Here is a 20,497-nt window from a genome sequence, read left to right on the forward strand (position 1 = left end):
GGCAATGAAATCTAAATCACAGAGAAGTGCTAATGATTATTTTTCAAGTCCACTTTTTCATTACTGAAAGCACTCTTTGCAACACAGCAAACCCAAAATCTCTTTTCTAATCCTGGCAATCCTTTAAGTTTTCTTTAATTAGTTGTAAATCTGAATGTTGGCGTTCACATCTCAACTCATGGCCTACATCCTGAGCATGGATCTGGGATTTTTCTGGATCTCTCGTCACGTTTATATTTATGGATAAATGACTATTTGGAGCAAAAGAATGACGATTGAAAAGTCAGGAGGGTCTGACAAGTTCCCGTGCCTTAAGTTTCATGTCTCATGCAGGGTGATCTACTAACCAGACACAAATTTTTCTACTCAGCACCTTTAATAATCTGTTTCCTAGAGGCATCACCTCTTCTTCAGGTAAAGTGTCCACTCATACCTACTCCTCAGATTCATTTGTATATACAAATAAATGAGGAGTAGGTATAAATATAGATATTTATATACTTATATAATAGTAGGTATTTATATACTTGGAATATCCAAGCTCCTGAAGGTGCATCTGGGGTGGCTGCATTGGAGCAAGAGGCTCAGGCAGATGGAAAACAAGCAGGAAGAAAGCAGGTGGGAACAAGAACATTAGCAGTTCCCCTGGAGTGGTACTGTCTCTTCAGCAACACCCCACTAAGTAGTGAAACATGCTGTACAACCCCACACAGCTTTGTCAGGGCTGGACAAGCACTGTGGAGAGCAGTGTAGGCTTTAGGCTTCTCTGGTTTGGAGAAAGAGGGTGACTTCCTTGCTCCTTGAAGCTTCCTGAGGAATAGAGGCAGAGAGAAAGGTGCTGATCTCTTCCCCCCAGTATCCAGTGATAAGATGCATAGGAATGGTTCAAAAGTGCACCAGAGAAGGTTCAGACTGGACATGAGGAAGTATTTCTTTACCAAGAGCATAGTGAAACACTGCAACAGGCTTCCCAGACAGGGGGTCGATACCCCAGCCTGTCAATGTTCAAGAGACATTTGGACAATGCCCTTGACACGTTTATGGTCAGCCCTGAATTGCTCAGGCAGCAGGACTAGATGATCCTTATAGATTCTTTCCAACTGAAAATATTCTATTCTAACTGTTTGATTACTCAGGAGATGGGTCCCATCCTTCCAGAGCCAGGTAACAGGGTAATCCTTCCTGCCAAAGCAGTAAAAGCTCCTTTTATATATATATATTTTTTTATTATTATTATTTATTTTATTTAGCTGCAGGGATTTTGGTCCAAAACACTCAGGAAAGCACATGCAAATGATTGTTAATGTGGGGGATGCGAGACTCTCATACGCAGTCAGATTCATTTTCTGCACTGTTCCAAAAAAATTGGCATCAAGGCTCAGCATCAGCCTACGGGATGGTAGTTCCATGACAAGTCTCTTTTACAAACAACAGCCTGGGTTTATATCAAGAAATACTCCTACTTTAAATGCACACATGCTGCCCTTTGAGTAACTGAGTTTTTGCTTAATCAAAAAAAGCAGAGTTTAGTTTTTGGAACCTTCACTGCAGAGGAGAAGCAGCACAGTGCAGCAGTGGGTTGGGCTGCTGGGGCTCTGCATGAAGTCTCCCTCTCTATGGAAGGCATCTTTAGCAGGACACAGTAACCCAAGCACTGCTTGACTTCTGTATTTTGGCATCTCTAACACCTCTTTTTTTTCCTCCCTTTTTAAATTCAGCCGGCAGGATACAGTCTTTTAAGAAACCATGCACAAGCTCATCTTTTTTTCATGCCAGCACAGCCTTTCCTCCCTTCCTCCTCTCCCTTTCCTTTTCTCATTACTCTTTCCGAGGTCTAAAAGAAAACACTATTCAGATACTTAAAGGTTACAGTTAACTTTTAGTTCAGCAGTACTCAAAATACAGTATTTCTGCTAAAAGGAAAGAAAATAAACAGGGTATCCTGTGATGTTTAAAAGGACAGCAGCAGGTTTCTGTGAGACCTTACTGAAGGTTTTCTCCTCTGTTTGTACAAGTATTCCCTAATTATTTCAGGAAACTAATAGCTAGGCTAAATAGGTTTTAAATAGGTTTAAATTTTGCCTTTAGTGTATTAGGGAAGAGTGCACCTCTGCAGTGTAGTGAGAGCAGTAACTCCAGGAGAGGCAAGATGACAAATAGCAAGTGAATCTCAAGCTGTTCACAACCTAAATATCTCTCCTCAGCTCAAAGCAACAAAGCTCTCTAATTATTTTTATCTATGCAAGGTGAAATCAAATGACATTACAACATAAATCTCACTAATACCTTATGCAGGGCCAATGTTTAATAGCACAGATTAGTTATGAAACTACTGCAACAGACCTCAATGTGGTCTCAACTGTTTAAAAGCCAAGAATGATTTTAAGGGACAAGTTTTATCCTTGTTCTGCCCTAATTATTTCCACATATTAACACCTGAAGAATATTTGACTCAATCCCTTCCCTCCCCCCAGTTTAAATTCATTATTTATGCACAGGGCAACCCGGATTATATGACAAACATGACAGATCACTTCTTTCCCACTGTAAGAGGGCCATTAAAAATAAAATGAGAATTTAGTTAGTTATTGACAAAAGCACTAGGAGGAAGTGGGAAGCTAAATGACTTGCTGCAAAATGAAATTGTGGAAAATAGAAAGTCAATCAAAACACTGCCTCAGGTCATCTCATCTGTCCTCCAGTCAAAGAAGAGATGTTGCTGAGCATCTCTGACCCAAGACTTCCCCAACTGCCCCAATGTTTTTGATGTCAGAAACCCATCTATAATATAGAAAACTATTTTCCTGTCTCCTAAATCTGCTGTTCCAAAGTTTTCCAAACATCTGCACAAGCATCAGTATCTAGAGTTTCACCACTGCAAGGTATACCTATATTGTGCTACTTCCTGCACTCCTGCCATGCCAGCCATACAGTTGCAATTAATCTAATTTTCTCACTGCCTGGGTGGTTATTTGACAACATGCACAAGCTAGCACCTAGCACATTCCCCACTCCTCCTTCTCTACTCACAGAGAGCAAGGCATGCACTCAAACTGCTGGTCCTGTCCCTAAAAAAAGGCGATAAGCCTTAAAATGAGAAACAGAATCAATCTAGATCCCAGCTCTTATAATTTCTTGTTTTGCTACATTTTATGTAAAAATAAGAAAATGCCAACAAACCTATGCCACCCACAAAAAACCCAGGGCAAATGCACCTCTCTGGGACACACCACAAAACTTAGAGCAAGTGTCTCAATTGTCCAGTTGATGGATGTCAGCCAGGCCCCAAACCAAGGCAGATCCAGAGCTGAAAACAGGAGCTCTCTACAGCTTTAGAGATGCCCCACACTTGGGCTCAGGCTGTGAGCAACACCTACCACCTGCAGCTGGGTCTGGGAAGATGGGGAGCACACAGCACCACGATGAGCCAACAGAGAAGAGCTTTTTCACAGCAGGGTGACAAATGGGGGCTGTTTGCTTGCAGATGCCTTTCTCCCCTCGCTTGTTTGAGAAGCAACTCCATAATTCCTTCCTGAAGAGCCACATTCAGCCATCCACCCCCTGCTTCAGGAACGCCAGCTGTCTCACCAGATTCCCAACCCAGGCCACAGAAATCCCTGTCCTCTCACAGCTCATCTCTGAAGCAAAGAGGAAAGTTAAGCTGAAAAGTCAGCAAGGCTAGCCCAGCTCTGGCTCTTCTCGGTTCCCCACATCTCACCAGTCTTTGTGATCCCCTGCACAGGAGGGTATGTGACATCCAAGAATCCCAAGGCAGCAACAGGCAATTTAACACAGTTCAGGGCACACAGGTGATGCTCATAAAACCAATTTGCAAAGATGTGATTTCTGACTTCACTAAGAAGCCAACAATTAGCATCATGCTCAATTTCATGAAGAACAGGACTAAAATATAAGAAAACTCTGCAGAGTATGACCATGAGACCACCTGATCCTAAATTTCCCTTCAGAAACTGGACACTAGTAAGAAACAGGGGAAGAAAGTAAAAGACCAGAGGAAACATTTCGTGCTGCCTTCCTGGGATATTTTCTTTGCTTCCAGCAACTGGCATTTTGGAGAATTCTTAATTCAGAGTAAACACATACACTGCATTCAGGTCTTTGTGGGACAAGAGGAAGGGTCCCCTAGCTCATCTGGGTTTTTTTACAGCAATCATTGAGTGATTTTCAGCTTTTTGTTCCTTTTTATGTGTCTGTATTTCAGTTTCAGAAAGGCAAAATTTAATCTGATTAATACAATAGTGTATATTTCTGAGGTACATTTTTAATTTACCTCCTGATAAAGTATAATATAGTTTGAATACACCAGCATGCATTGTCACAAGTCTTTCTAAATCCGACAAATGTAATAAATTTTGAAAAACATACAAATACATATTGCTATTTATGCTTGTTTTTTTCAAGATATATACATATAGAATGATGAAAACGGAATATAAAAAGATGGGCATCACAAAAATTGTGTTATTAAAATGCAGAATCCCTGGCCATGGATTCTTTGCTTGTCCTCACCTATTTCTGTATCAGTATTTCCCAGAACAATTCCCAGGCTACACTTTCAAATCATTACTTCATATCCAGCGCCTTCTATCCCAAGCTAACAAAATCACTGCTATAAAACTTCTCCTTTTACAACCAAGATGGGAAACACTTTATTAAATTATCTGTTCCCTCCCTTGTAAAATAAAGAGGAAAACGCCATTCCAGGAAACAAAAATGTTAAAAAAAGACCAACCAAAGGCAACGCCTGCGTGCACTGTTGTTCTTCCCCTTTGAGTCAGTAGTAAAGAGGAAGGAAGGAAAAGACACAGAAAATAAATGCAAGGAGGTGTGGATGCAGCATGTTTATCCCACTTGAAGAGGGGAAGCTGTAAAATACCATCCTTTGCATGGGGACGCCCCAACACTGCCTGGGTGTTTACAAACACTTTGAGCAAACCAAACAGGGAGTTTCATTGTCCCCACTGCACTCATGACACCCTCTCCCCAGCACTGCAATTCCAGGGAGAGCCCTGCCAGAGGACACACAGTGCCAGTTACACAAGAGAAGCGCAGAAGCAAATATGCAGCAGAGGGGATGGAAAAAAATTAAAAATATCAGCTCAGCTGCACGCTCTCCTGCTGCTCCCAGAACAGCCTCCAAGTCGGGCTTTGGTGAGGATTAACTTTAAAGGGCACTGAAGTATAGTGACAGACTCGAATCGAGCAAGACCCCTCTGTGTGCACACATTTCATTGCCACCAGCATAAAATGTCTGGGGTCCACTAGCAATTGCAGAAATAACTTTGTTATAGAAAGGGATAAAACCTTCTGATGTCATATAATAAAGAAAAAATATCTGTTATGTTGCACTAATATCTTAGCACTGGTTCAAGTAAAGATCCAAATTTCACCTCACAAACAGCAAGGAACGGGAAAACAAATGAAAAGCCATTAAAATGAAGTTCTGCTGGACCACTAAGTTTTCACAAAGTTCAAAATAGAGGCATTTCTTGTATTTAGGATAAAAGTGAAAAAGATCAGAGCTGTAGTTTGGAAGTTGACATGAAACATCAGACTGACCAGCCAAGAATTTTTAAGATACTAACTCATTCTATGACTTGGAAAAGAAACCTGGACCAACTGCACACAGCCAGGACTGAAAGTCGGCTGGATTCAAATTTGCCCCGTTTCCCTGAAAGAGGGGAGGAATAGCGGTGTCAAAACAACGAAGCCCAGGACAGCACACCAACGCCCCCAAAACCACCCTAAAACACATCTCGTATTTATTTTGTCCTCAGGAGCCCGGCTCTCGCAGGCTCTGCAGCGCTCAACGATAGCAATTCAAAATCCATCTTATTTTCCACTCTCATTTAGCCAGGGAGACAACCGAGGCAGGGCTCCCCGCCGGCTCAGGACTGCGCAGCTCCGGGGCGCCCGGAGCATCCCGGAGTTGCGGGAGTTTCCCGGGGCTGCGGGACGCGCAGCGCGGCCGCGGAGCTGTCGCCGGGCCCGAAGGGCGCTCAGGGGGACTCATCTCCGCGGTGGGAAACCATTTAGCGGGTTAGGGTTTTTTTCCGCCGTTCCCCGTCCCTCCGCCCCTCCTTTTTCAGCAGGACCAGGGAACGACAGCGCAGTCCCGCTCGGCAGCGCTGCTCCCCGCTGAGGAACACACAGCGCGGGGACGGGCATCAGGAGATGGGCGCCTTGGAGGGAGGAGGTAACAGGACAAGGAAAAGGACATATAAAGAGAAGAGGAGCGCAGAACTCACCTGGTTTGGGATTTTTCCTCCCTCTCCACGACCATAAAACGAGGCGGGAGCCAGGAGCCGGTCAGCGGCGTTGGAAGAAGCGGCGGCCCCGGGCCGCCGCACGCTGGGGATAGCGGGGCTGGGCGCTCCAGCCCTCGCACGCCGGGGCAGGAGCTGATCCCGGAGACGAGCGCGCGGCAGCCCACTTCCAGCGGGATGGGTGCTAGCCACCCTCCCGGCACAAGGCAGCTCCCCGGGATGGCTGCAGCGGGGTTGGGCGCAAGGCGGTCCCACTCGGGAATGAGTGTTCAGTCCCCACCGCCCGTGCAGCGCAGCGCAGCGCAGCTCTCCGGAACGGTATCGAGCCACCCTGGGGCCAGGACGCCCGGGACAGGAGCTGCAGGGCTCGGCGCAAGGCAGCCGTCTGCGGGGATGCGTGCAGGGCCGCCCGCCCCAGGCAGCACAGGAGCGGGAGCGCGGCCCCCCCCCCCGCCGTGTCCGGCAGCGGAGGCGGCACCGGCCGAGCACAATGAGCGGCGGCGCGCGGCGCGCCCCCGCGGCCCCCGCTGGGCAATGACATCACCCCTCTCGCCCGCCGGGGCGGGGCCACTGCCCGCGCCGCCGCCTGGCCATTGGCTGGCGCCCCTTGGCAGCGGGGCCTTCTGAGGTTTGTAGTTTCTTTACGGCTGCCACAGCCCGGCAGCATGCGGGGTGTGGACTCCATTTCCCGGCAGATCCCGCGCCGCGCGGCCGTGGTGGGGAGCGGGGTGGGGAAGGAGGCGGTGGCCGCCGCCATGTTGATGGCGTGGGACGCTTAGCTCTGGAGGAGCGGTCGGGGAGCCGGGTTAAGATGTCGGAAAAGGAGGAAGGGTGGGAGTGCTGGCTTGGTTTCAGGGGCAAGAAAGAGCTTGTGCGAGCGGTTGAGAAAGAAGGGGGAGGCTGAGGAATAGCCGGAGGGGCGCGGCGGGTAGGGGAACGGGGCCCTGAAGGACGCGGCCGATCGTCACTCGGTGGCTGCCGGCTCTGGGTGGGGCAGCGCCTCTCTGTGGTGGGAGTGGGACCGTGGGATGGGAATCTGTCCCGGTACTTGAGGGGCCTGCAGGGTTGCGGGGTGTGTGGGTGTGTGACAGGAGCAGGCGGGGTGGCGGCGATGCGGCGGCCGGGGCGTGTGGGCGCTGGGCGGTGCTGGTCGCGAACGGGGAGGCCGCTCTGTGTGGCGCAGGAGCCGGGGTGGGTCCGGTGGCTCTTGGGGCTGTGTCCCCGGCGCCTTCCGGGCAGAGGGGCCCGTGCGGGACTACACCAGCCACGGTGCTTGGCCCTTGGATGAAGTACGGGCTGTGGGTTAAAGAGCAGGGCTGGCCTTGGTGGGGCGGCTGTCAGCAGGGAGCAGATTGGGACATGCCCTTGTCACGTGCCAGGTGACAGCTTACGCTTCGCTGGTTTGACGGGTTTTTTAAGGGCTCTGGCTCTGTTTGATGCCTGATAATTGCACTAATGGTGTCTGGTTGTCCCAGACATACGGCTTGGTGTCACCAGCAGGAGGAGCTTTGCTTCCTTTTAAAGTCCTTAGTATGTCTAGAGTAGGGTAGGTTCAGATTAGATACGAGGCAGAAATTTACTGTGAGGATTGTGAGGCACCATCGCAGGTTGCTCAGAGAAGCTGTTGACACCCTGTCCCTGGAAGTGTTCAGGGCCAGGCTGAATGGGGCACTGGGCAGCCTGATCTACTGGAAGGTGTCCCTGCCCATGGCAGGGGAGGGTTGGAAACAGATGGTCTTTGAGGTTACTTGCAACCCAAATGTATAATTCTATATCCATAGACATGTAAGTCAAATTTGAAAAAGCTGAGAGAGTAGATGAGATGGTGTAAGACATCTCAGCATGCTATGGGAGTGGCCAAGCTGACTTGCTTCCTCACTATTTTGCCTGTGCCTGCTGTCTCATGTTGGCATGGCTTAGCCAGCTGACTAGGTGCTGTCTTAGTTTCAGCCCTCTGGCTGGCATGCAGGAGGTAGGCTGGAATTTTAAGCATTGGTTTTAGGCTTTCTTGTAGTGAACATTATCCCTGCTTGTGCTAGTCTTTTGTGCTGGGGAATGGGAAATGCACGTTCACCAAATGAGAGAGTAATCAAAGCTCTGTGAGGCTTAAGGGGACTGGAGCTCCCTGAAGCCATGCGTGGAAGGCCTGTGGCCGAAACTGGAAAGAAGGATGGTCAAAATGTTGCATGGCTTGTGAAATAATACCATTTCTAGTTACAGCTGATTCCTGTGAAATAAAGCGCTTTATTATGCCAAGAAGATACTTTATTGGAAAGAGCTGTGAAGAGTTTTGCAGGCTTGCTTGAAGTCTTGACTAAAATCCAGTAGTGGTACAGCTCAGGTAAAATGGAGTTGCAAGGGTTTATTTCATACTTTGGCTCCTCCTGCAGGTAAGTACAAGGCATTTGATCAGGGTGTTGCTGCACAGTAACTACACAGGTGGTGTGTTTGCCACAGGGTGCATGAGTGCTGGAGGAAAGATGTGAGATGTTCTGTGGTACAGATACTTCACCTGAACATTGCAGCCTTTCAAGATTTGCTAGTACTACAGCAATGTATGCTATTTTTATGTCACTTTAAATGCAGCTTCCTCTAGTTAGAGAAGCTGAACCAGTTGCATGCCATCCTGCAAAAAGTCCAGTGTTCCAAGGACCCTTCTCTTCACAGCCAGATTCTCCTGTTTTATCATATTCCTCGGTGAAGAAAATGAGTGATGGGGGTATAATGTTCTGTTAATAAAATTCATAGCATCAATAGTTCCATATATCTGGAGAATTCTGAATTACATGTGCAGCCCCTTTTATTTCTTTCCTAATCTGTTTCATCTCTATGCAGATACCTTTAGATTAGGTGAACTGTGGGTGAAATAAAAGGCACAAGGACTTCTGTCACAGCTGTTGTCCGCTGTAGACTTTAGGCCTATGCATTTATCTCTGCAGCTGATACCTGGTAGGGATGGTAAGTACTGCAATGGAATGGTTGGGTCACGCTTGGTTATCTTATATAACTATCAGAGAAAGTGCTTGTGAAATTTTCATCCATGATAGTCTGCTGGCTGAATGACAGTGTGTTCTGTTAAACTGGTTTAGAAACAATTGGTTTCACCTGCAGTGGTTCCCTTCACTCCCTCCCCATCCCCCTGCAGTCAGTGCTGCAGCTCTGAGGAGGATGTTGTGCACCCCACCTCACAGATAATTGTATTTGGTTATTTATATCTTCTTTATCTGTAGATGTAGATGCCACTGATGTCTCAGCTAAGGTAGAAAGAAGGAAATTACTTCGGAAAACTACCCAAATGAACACCTGATGCAAGAGAGAAGTAAAACAAGTTTTCTCTGCGTGTGTTGTTCACTTTGGTCAGTTTTGGGGGATTTGATACTTGCCAGTGTTTGGATCTGACTTGCAGGTCACAGCTTGTCAGAGATGTTAATGATGAAACTTGTGTTAACATGTCTCAGACTTGGATAATCTGTTCACTGAACGTGCTAAAGTCCAAATCTGCCCTGACCCAACAGGCCTTAATTGCAATGTAAGAAGCTTACAGTCCTATTGTAGAAATAAGTGGTGTGGCTGCATCTCATATGAAAAGATAGAAGGTGATTATAGAACTGAAAACCTGGCTTTGGCATTTCTTAAACATTGGTATGCTCTGTTTTAATGCTGCTAATGAAAACTTACTCCAGTGTCTGTGTGGTCCTCAGCCTATGAAGCTGAGAGGTTTGCGTGTACTGTACTGTGCTGACATCCTGCACTGCAAAACCTATAGGTTGTCTTTGTTACTGATTTTTGTCACTGTGGACTCCAGTAAGTAACCACCCTGTTTCCTGACCTGGAAAATCAGTTGGAAGATCCTGAAGGAAGGAATATAATTAGGAACGTGTGATAACTTTGCTCAAAGAAGAAAATTCTCAGTGTAAGTTTAAGCCAAGTTCATATGTAGAAACCTGTCTTCATGTCTCAATGTCTCAGCACTCGTTCTGCCAAGTTTGCTCTTAGAGAAACCAAACATTTGGATGCTTAAATTGAGTTCACTGGGTAGTATACAAAGCCAGGCTGCATGCAAAACACATATTTCAAGATGAAGTGTACAGATACATCATGTCATAATTTATCAGGTGTGCCGTGGTAGTCTAGGTCTGCTGTCACTGTCAACATCCATGTCAGTGCAGCACAGAGAACTTTTGGAGGTGTCTCAGTTCTAGGAAGTGATGGTCAGGCATAATGACATTCCTGTTATGCAAATTAACGGGATGAAAAGACTTGTGTGTGCACTCAAGCAGAAAGTGGAATATGGTTTCTAAATGATACTATCTATGCTAGTCTTGGCATGTAAATTTTGTTTTAAGATCCTCTTAATTACCCCAGCTGTAAGACGAGGAAAGAGTGGAAGTGTCACTGATCAACTGCTTGTTCCAAAGCCTGTGGGGGAAGGGTGTAAACTCTTTCACGTTAAAGTTACTTCTCAGATGATAGTGGATGAAGAAGTTGTGATGAAGGTTGGTTTATTTTAATTGTTTCCTATGGAGCTGTTTGCCAAAAAGTTTCTGAAGCTGCAAGGGGAAAGGTGAGTTCAGCTGGGAAGAACAGGTAAGTACTTGTATATCATCTTACAGTTTCCAAGAATCTTAATGCTGAGAATACATTGTGAGTTTGGAAAAACTGGACAGAGTGGAAGGCTTCCATGCCTTTTTAAAGTGCTCTAAATGAAATTGTGGGGAGGCAGCTATTAAACCAATATCTGGAAGAGGCTAGTATTTGTGTATAGCTGAAAGAGTGTAAAGTGACTGGAAATAATTCTAATAATAATAATCTTCAAGTAATTCTAAATAATATATTTAATTATAAAGGGTTATCTTTTTTTGTCTTTCAGCAAAAAGAAGAGTTCTCTAAGAGCAGTCAAGAGTCAAGTTAGGATGGACGTGTTCTTCAACTGAAATATGGCAGCAGTTCAATAGCAGTTACACAGTAGGAAAGGGTGTGCAGGCAGCTGCAAGTCCTTGTGTTCTTAAGATCTGGTATCTGAACTCAGCAGAGAGAAAAAGATGGTTGCTTCCACAGCTTCAAACTCACGAGTTGAAAAGGGAGCTCATCTAATACTGAAACAGGAAATTGATTTTTTTTAGATACTGGGGAAGATAATCACAACATACAGAACTTAAAGATGCTGGTCAGGACACTGAAAAACTGCAACTAGCTCAAGCACAGGAGACTCTAGGACTCCAGTTGTGGGAACCTCCCTTTTGGAAGGCACACTAGCAGTGGGGAGAACTTGCTGAACACAAGGACAATCAAAAGTTTTGCAGCTGTTAGCTACACATGGATATATCTCTTAGGGTGTGGTAGCCTGACATGACCACTGAAGACCATGAGGCTGTAGGCAGATTGCATTTCTCTGAAAAGCACGTATGCCACTACCCATTTCAGAATCACCCAAACAATTTCAGCTTTTGTCTAATACTCCTAGTTCCTAGAACAATAGCTTTTCTTGGTCCACCTTACTCCTGCAGAGGCAGCTGGCTGATTGCAGCTGTGCACTGAAGATAAGCCTTCCCCACCCCTGGATTGCTGGATAATGGCACACAAACATGGCTCAGATGGACTCCAGGGCTGAGCATAAATCCTTTGGCTGCCACTGTTCTGGCTTTAATATACACAATGGATGCCCTGAGCACTTCCATGTTGAACAAGAAACACTTGGAGTGCACGATTAGATGTACTTCGTGTGTGCACTGCCCTCTTCAGCACAAAGCTTGATAAAACCCCGTATTCCATAAAGCAGGTGGAGGTATCACGTATGTTACGTTTGGTATGCACCTGAGTCAGTTGCCACTAATCTCGAGAAGGTCTATTTTTGTTGTAGTGTAGTAAACCTGAGTTGATAACTGATACTTTTCAGCTGATGGGCTTGTCTGTGCCAGGAGAGCAGTCCATGAGCTGACAAATATTCAAGCATAGTACTGGCTTTTACTACTTAAAAAGAAAAAATGTAAAACATTTAAAGGTGGGAGGGAGTGAACAGAAGATTTTTAAGGGCCACGTAAGTTCTACTGAAATTAATAGTTCACTAAGAATATCTTCACTGAAAGAATGCATTTTGGGAAGTTACTTCCTTTGACAAGGGTAATATAAGCTTTTGTTTGTGGCAAGTGTCCAATACTGTTTCTTGACCCTTTCTTTGTGAGGTTGTAGGGGAAGAGTGTTGGATGAAGCGAGAGTGCAAGCCACAACCGGAGGTTAACACTTAATTTAGCAACTATTTTTATGTGAAGTGATGCACCGTTACTAATTTTCAAAGGAAGTCCCACACCTAAATTGATACACTGAAATCCCTGATAATGTGTGCAAGGTGTCTTTGGGTTCTTCAGCTATTTGAATGTAGTGGTGCAAAATTACACATTACGTCCTATATGATTCAGCTTAAAATACAAGCTTGGGCAGTGTGAGTACCTAAACAACAATATTGCAGTCAGAGCATTCCTCAGCACACACAAACCATTTCCTTTTGGGTAAGTAATGCTGCACTGTGAAAAAGCATGCAGCTCCTAGGACAGCATCATATGATTGTGTTGCCTATGCCACAGTTCCCTGGGTTTGCTCTCTTGCTCTGGACTCTTCTTGGACTCAAACTTACAGTATTTCTGTATGTTACCACTGGATGACTTTTATTTTTGGGTGGGTTTTTGCTATTTCTTTGCAAATGCTTCTTCCTGGAAAACTGGCAGTGACAATAAGTATCTCAGGTTCCTGGCCAAGTTTCCAGTCACATGGTTTCACTTGCTCATTCTGTCAAGTTATTTACATGTGGTGTCCTAAGGATGTAATTTAATGGATTGCTAGTGAGGAGCTGACCTTCATGTCTTGGCTGCAATCCACATAGGTTACACTAACCTGCTTCCCAATTAATTCAGTGGCTACTGTTGCAGCCTTTGGTTTCCTGATGGACAACTTTATGAAGAAGATAATGTTACACTGCTCTTGCAAAGATTTAAAGATGGTTACACTAGCGTTGCTCACTTTACCTGCTTAGTTGCAGGATCCAGAATGATTTCTGAACTTTGTTCTGCATGCACAACACATAGGATTCACAAGGTGAGAAGGATATGTTCTTCATGTCTTAATAGGTCTAATGTGCCACAATGTAGGAAAGCTAGCATAGAGATGTATAGTTGATGACTTAAGCAACCTTGCTTAGTAGTCTTAACCCTCATGTTCTGGTTTCATACATACCAGCATTGTTTTGTTTCTAGTAGAATCTCTTTGGGCATGCATTCCCAGGTGGTGTAATTACTTGAATTCCCTGCATTTTAGCTATTGAAAAATGCAGCTGCACGAAGCAGAGGCAACAGTGGCATTGCTAGTTTGAGGAGTTTGGTGTTACCTTCTGCCCTTGCCTTCCCATGCTGCAGTACACCATTCCTTTTCATGCCAATGCAACTACCTGGAGTGGCATACAGAAGTATTGGTGTCTTCATCAGGGTGTTAACACACACTCTCTGCCCTGGGTATGCTTTTCTGTGGGTCATTGTAGATGTTTGGAGGAGGAGGTTTGTAGTTTTATGGCTTTTTAGAACTTCAGTTAGATTTGTGAACTGGTTTAGAGCATTTTCACCATGGCACAAAAGCCAGCTGGCCAGGCGCATGCCAGAACAAAGTTGTTGCCTTGTTGCTGAAGTCTCTTGACTCGTTAAATCATGCATCTAAGGATGCTGTTAGTTTTATGGGAGAGGAGCAGCAGTGACTCTTGTGCACATGGGTGTTCCTTTGAAGAGCCATGTTCTTCTGTGTTAGGTCTCATGATATGGTGTTTTGGGGTTTTGATGTGTTTAACCTTCTGACCAGGCAGCAGCAGCTCAAGCAACCCTGCTGTCTGTAAGCAGCACTAGAGATTGTCCAATGTACTCCAGACAAAATCCTTGTGCAAACAGAGCTGGAGTAAGATGTGGAACAGTTTTCTCCTAAGTTTGGGGGGTTTTTTATTACTGAGACTACCAATATATTTTCCTTTGATGGAGCTAATTCTTACATATAGGGAGTTGTATATTACCCCTGCACACATATCCAAATACAATTTTATATTTAGTGGCAGAGTAGATTGGCAAAAGAGAGAACTAGGTACTAAAATGTTTCACATATGGTAGGTGAAAAGCTAACCCCTACTGTCATTTTTGCAATGCTCCTGCTTCCAGTGAAGGCTGCTCTGGTGTGAACTCTTACTATGCAATTCAAATTTCCTTTCTCGTTTCTGATAATGGTGAATGTTGCCCTCTGATGAGGACAGTGAGATGGCAGATGTTTCAGAGAGACCTGCAGTGCCTTCACTGTAGATGCTCTGCCTCAGTGGACGTCAGCGAAGAGAGTAATTGCATCCCCCAAGAGTGAGATTGTTGCTGCTGTTAACCTTTCTGGAGAAACAAACATGAAGTAGAGGCAGGTGCAATCCTCACATGAGTTGGCAGCCAGGTGGGTGCCGTGTGTCACCAGGGATGACAGGCAGTCACCCTACTAACTCACAGCAGTGAGGTCCATTTGTCCTCCTGAAAATTCCTGCCCACTGAAAGCTCTCATATTCAGGGTAGATTGTAACTGGAGCAACTGCTGTCCCAGTGCTACCTCCTGGTAACAAGGGGATGATGAAATGGAGTTTATTTTAGTAGGTCCAATGAGAATAAATGAATGTTATTCGTTACAAATATTTATACAATAATTCTTATAGTGTAAATTGTTTATAAGTACATATCTGGAAATCTAGGCATATATGTATGTATATAAAATGTATGTATTGAAATACATTTATATACATATTAACAATACAATTTAACTTTTTTTAAAATACATATTAGTAAACTGGGAGAATAATGGAAAAGGAGAGGAGCTTTGTGTTTTTGACAAACTCATGAGATGAAGAAGCTATTCCCTCTTGAGAACAAATGGAAACAAATGTCTGGTCCACAACAAATACAGTTGGCATGAATTGTTTTGTTAAAACCTCTGCTTACATCTGTCTTTCAAACTCTTATCCTTGAGTGGGTAGATTAACCTTGTCATGAGTACTGAGGCATGTGACGTGCTTGGCCATGAAAGCAAGGATGTGAGGGGTCTCACAAGTTGCTGTCAACACTTAAGTGATGCAGCCTTCTGGGGTGGGTGGCATTGCTGCCATTTATTCTGAGTGGTACTGCAGCCTCATTCACTCGGGTTTGATGGTACCTCATATATCTCAACCTTCTGCTATAGTCAGTTCTCTGTTACCTGAAGTTAAATTTAGGTACAAATCACATCAGCCAAGATCCTGCTTTTGGAATGTCTGCCATATGTCTGTTTCGCTCATTTTCTCTGGTATGAGTGGCTCTGCTTCTTGGCTACTGTCAATTTACCATCTTATTTCTCCCAAAGGAAGCACATGCCCTGAACTTACCCTGTGCTCTGGCAGTGCATTATGTGTGCAACCTCCAGGTAATGTTTGCTTCCACGGATGTAAGGGAATAGCTGTCCCAGTCTTTCTTGAATTTACTGCTCAGTATTCAGTGACATAGCAGGGAAAACAAGGCATTATTTTGCTCATGTCCACCATCCACAAATGACATTTAGTTTTCATCACCATTTTGTTTCTACCTCATGTGTCTGCAACACACAGGTTTTCTAGACTCCCCCTTTTTTTTTTTTTCCTACTATTTCCTTCTTACCCATATGTAGTACACTGCATTCAGTGTTTAGTGTATGAGAAACCCTAGGGTAATTCCCTATAGTAATGTGTTAGCTGTGGGGAGGCGGTGATTCTGGTGGCTGCAGAGTTCTGCCTATAGCATCCCATCATTATAAAGAAAAAAGTAAGCTTGAAGGGAAGAACCCTCCTTGAATCTGGGTGGGGAAAGATGTGTAATAACACTTAAAAAGTAGGCAAAAAGTGTTCTTCATGTGCCAAGTTTCATGTATTTAACCTTTGCTTTTTAAAACGCTTAAGTTGTACTTCTATTGCCTAAGCTTACGACACCTGAGGGAAAACGGATCTGTGTAGCCAGTTGCTTTGAATACCTCCAGTACAGAAGTGGTGTTTTGCAGATGCCCAGCAAAGATGCAGTCCCAGCAGTACTACTAGAAACAGTCTGTCACAGCTAAAATATGATACTGCAAAAAACGTCAGCAGGCTTAGCAAACCCAGGCCTTCATGCACATTATGTCTACAGTGTTCTGTGTGAAAGCTATTATCCCTTGGAAAACTTGTTGACACATTTTAACAAGGAGAATCAAAGACTGAACAGTATCTCTGTAGGGTTCCCCTAATTTTAGTGCATTCATAAACATAGTCAATGGCTGCTCTCTCTTTAGTAAAGATTATATTGGAAGCCATCTGTAGGTAAATAACTTGATACAGTTTTAACTATTCACCCATTTTCAAATGGCCCAGTTTTGACATCAGCAAGTATGTTCACATTTCTGAGTCCAAAATGCAAGGTAGTTTTGTGTTTCTTTAGAAAAAAGTAAAAGTCATAAAAGAAGCCCTAATTTTCAAAACATTAGATTTGTATTTTATTTTAAATGAAGTGAATGCATGCAGGTGGTTGTGCAAGTCAGTACAGGGTTTGTTCAGGCAGGGTTTGTGGTTTCTTAGCCCACCTGTTTTGCCTACAGAGCAGCAAAGAGCACGGCTGTGTTAGCAATCATAAATCCTGTTCATCTCCTGGCAGACTCCTAGGGACGCAGCTGTAGGGTGAAACCCGGGCTGGATGCAGCTGTAAGGGGAGGGAGGGAACGGCAGAGCTTCCCCTTGCAGAACCCGAAGCGCCCTGTAACACGAACGGGCATACAGAGGGCCTCGCTTGGTCTCTCCCGGCTGCCCTCGGGTCACGCTCCTCAAGCCTTTATGGTAGCCGAATACTACGTGGTGCTGCAAAGTGCGCCTCGGGGGCATTGATGTCTGCTGGCTCTGAAACTGGAGAGGCTGCTGTAGCTGCCTTAGCTACTGACCCACCGTACCGGTGAGTGTCGGCCAGCAGAGGGTGGCTTTAAGACCGTTTCTGTACTGCTGTAATGTTTAAACACTCTAGTGCAAATATTGAGCGTGACGGCCTCAGTGCTTCCTTTAGTGCCTAACACTTCATCTTTAGTTAGTAATTACAGGAAAGAAGTATCTAGCAGAGATTTTTGGTTCAGCTTTTCCTCGTTGATTTTTTTTTTTTCCTCCTCTGGCATTATTCTACCAGGTAATAATCAAATATAGTTAAATTTAGGAAGACAGGTTTGAAATAATGTTGGTGTAGATTGGGAACTATTTCTGCCTAGGACCAAGGTATTTAAATTAAATAATTGTCTAAGTTGTCATTTATTAGAGATTGAAACATAAGACACTAGTAGTGAATGGAAGCAATTTCCTTGAACTTCAGACACTATATGCCCAGTGTGTGCTTGGGCTTTCCTTGTACTCTGTGGAGAGCACTGCACACATCCCAGGTTTGATTTCAGCACCTCTTACCCTAATTCAGAATCTCAGTTTAGAGAACACAAGCTAGCAGGAGCTTGAGCACAAACAGCACTTGTGCGTGAATAATTATTCTCACGTGGGGTCCCACTATGTGACAGTTAATGACTGGATAGTTAATTATGTGAGCAGTTTGTGTAGGAATGGGCTCAATTCTTGTGTCTGTGTTGCAGGGAGACTAATTTGTCTCTTGAGATGTTCGTTCCTTTCTGTTGACCACAGAGGAAGCAGAGGTTAGATTAGTTCAGAGTTAAGGTATCTGACCTCTGCATCTAGCTGAGATACAGCTTAGCTGCTGTCCTGCAGGCTGCTGCTGCTATCTGGTAATCCTCTGCTTCATCTTTGAAGGTCTGCACACACTTAGATTTTATGGATCTGATTTCACGTTTGAGGGAATAAAATGTAACAGTTAAACTCATATAATTAGTAGACAGTCATTAACTTTCCTGAAATCAGTGGAATTCCACATGGGACCATGTGTGCATGAATAAGTAGTTCAGGCTGTTGTTGACTGGAGACCTCTTGAGAAGCTTTACAAAATTAAAAGTAGTAATGAATGATGATGAAAAATGTTTCATGTTCTAATATATAGTGATTTATATTCTGAATTAGATGTTGTGTTCAGAACTTTCCTACATATCCTTAAGTAGTTTTGAAAGGTTTGAACTAAAATTTAAACATTTCTGTTCTTGATTTCAGTTTACCACTCAGAAATTATTTTTAAAATGGAATTTGTATCTCAAGCTCTTTAATTAAAAAACTCAAACACCTGAGTACCAGCAGTATTGAACTATTGCAGAAGTATAGCACAGATGCAGCTTTAGTATTTAATAGAGTAGGTAAATTTCCTCTCTGTTTGCCTAAATAGAGCAACTTAGGGACCAACTCAAGCAAAAAATTGAGGAGGCATTTTCACAAAGGCTACAAACAGCAGATGACATCTGGCTTTCTCTTCCATAAAAGGCAGGCAGTACCGAACATGAACAGGATTCACTTCCTCGTCATCAGCAGGTATAAAGCCTTTTGAACCTGTTTCCAAAACTCTGTCCGTGGTGCAAGAAGTGTGTTTGATGTATGTAAACACAGAGACATGCCACAGCAATGATTAAGGGATTAGAGGAAAAGGGTCAGGAGGATAAGAGAAGGTTATTACAAGCACAAGGGTGTATTCATGACACCAGCATACACTGTGGTTCTTCTGGAAGTTTCCAGTCTACACCAGACTGTACAGAGCTTTCTGCAGGATTTAAGTGTGCCCAGCACTTGTTCTCTGCTTGAGGTTAATAAGATGGAAAATCCTGTGTGTGATTCCTTGTTGTAATGACCTGTTTGTATACAGATGGGCTTTCAAGTTATGGAAATGACCCATGACTTATGAAATAGCCTCTTCCTGTTTGCAATGATGCAATGAAATACTGAGTCATCTCTAATCCTTGAGCCTTCGCTGTACAAGCTCTTTGTTGTTTGTGACCTATCCGCATATGGATTGCTGCTAGTGGATATGGATTGCTGCTAGTGGATATGGATTGATGCTAGTGGACAACTGTTTTCACTTGAACTGGTCCCAGTTTTGGATTAATTACTGCTCTTTCCTAGGGAAAAGATTGATCCACATCACTGACAATTTGAATTGTAATAACTTACTGAAAAATTACCTGTGTACAGTTAGGTTTAAATTAATTAATGAATTCTTGATTTGGGGGATTAATGACTTGCATTTACTGTATGTAGCTAACTGTCCTCCCACAGAGTAATGAGTCCAGGGTTCCACAAAGTGCTAGATTCAGATGGAAAGTACATACTGTAATGCTCCACCAGATTATATTTCACTGCCTTTTGGAGAGAGGCCCTAATGCCAGTGAAATCTCAGCAATATGACATCTGACCCTTCAAGGGAAGAAATAGAGTAGGTGCCTGAAAACATAACACGAAGTCTTTTGTGTGGTATTTCGTTGGGTATTTTATCCTTTCTCTACAGAATATATCAAGGCTTAGGTAGAGCAGGTTGGATGGCCCTCACAGTGGTTAATTTTAGTTTAATTTTGACATAATGTCTTGGCTGAAGAGCCTCATTTCTAGTGGCTGTGCAGACTGCTGGGTGTGCTGCCAAATAGCTGGAGATTGCAGAATGGTGTTGTTGTTAATATGCTTCTGCCAGAGAGACATTCCTGTTCATCTCTGGCAAAGTGTCATAAATCACTTATTGGTCCTGCCCATCGCTGGACCCGGGGTGAACTCAAGCATAATGTATATGCCAGGTTACTGCCACCATGCCTTCCTAGAAGCTGTTCATTTTAGCTGTTATCCTACTAAGAAGGAGGAAAGAAGGTGGAACAAGCCAGATTGCATTGGTGGGATAAAAGAGCCAACAGTTTTCCAGGTTTGAAATGCAATGTCTTTAAATATTGACAACTGACAGTTGCAACATCAAGGCACAGAATTTTGCAAAGTCTTTGACAAGTTAAATACAGATGCAACATGAGGCATTTTCTTGTGGAACATTTTAATGGCTATTCTTGGTTTTCCCAGTGGGGTCTTACTTTCTTAGAGCAGAGATTTGTCACCAGTTAATTGATTTGTCTTAACTTTCTGCCAAAATCAACAAGGAAGGAATTGACAGGATGGACTTTGGAAATGGGAGTTGTGACATGTTTGAAGAGAACACATGCTCAGAGGAGGGTCTACTTCCCTTTTAAATAGCAAAACAAACCCTACTCTTTCCTGCATGTATCTT

General features: G+C 44.1%; 1 protein-coding gene across 1 annotated transcript in view; it reads right to left on the minus strand.

The window, feature by feature from the left end:
• Nucleotides 1-6,807, minus strand: part of RAB30 (RAB30, member RAS oncogene family) — a 48,986-nt gene extending 42,179 nt beyond the window's left edge. The window contains exon 1 of the mRNA XM_058829052.1: nt 6,270-6,807. The gene's annotated coding sequence lies outside the window, so the exon portion shown is untranslated. The remainder of the gene's footprint in view (nt 1-6,269) is intronic.
• Between the last annotated feature and the right edge of the window lie 13,690 nt (nt 6,808-20,497).

This window comes from Poecile atricapillus, chromosome 1, assembly GCF_030490865.1.
Source record: "Poecile atricapillus isolate bPoeAtr1 chromosome 1, bPoeAtr1.hap1, whole genome shotgun sequence".
NCBI lineage: Eukaryota > Metazoa > Chordata > Aves > Passeriformes > Paridae > Poecile > Poecile atricapillus.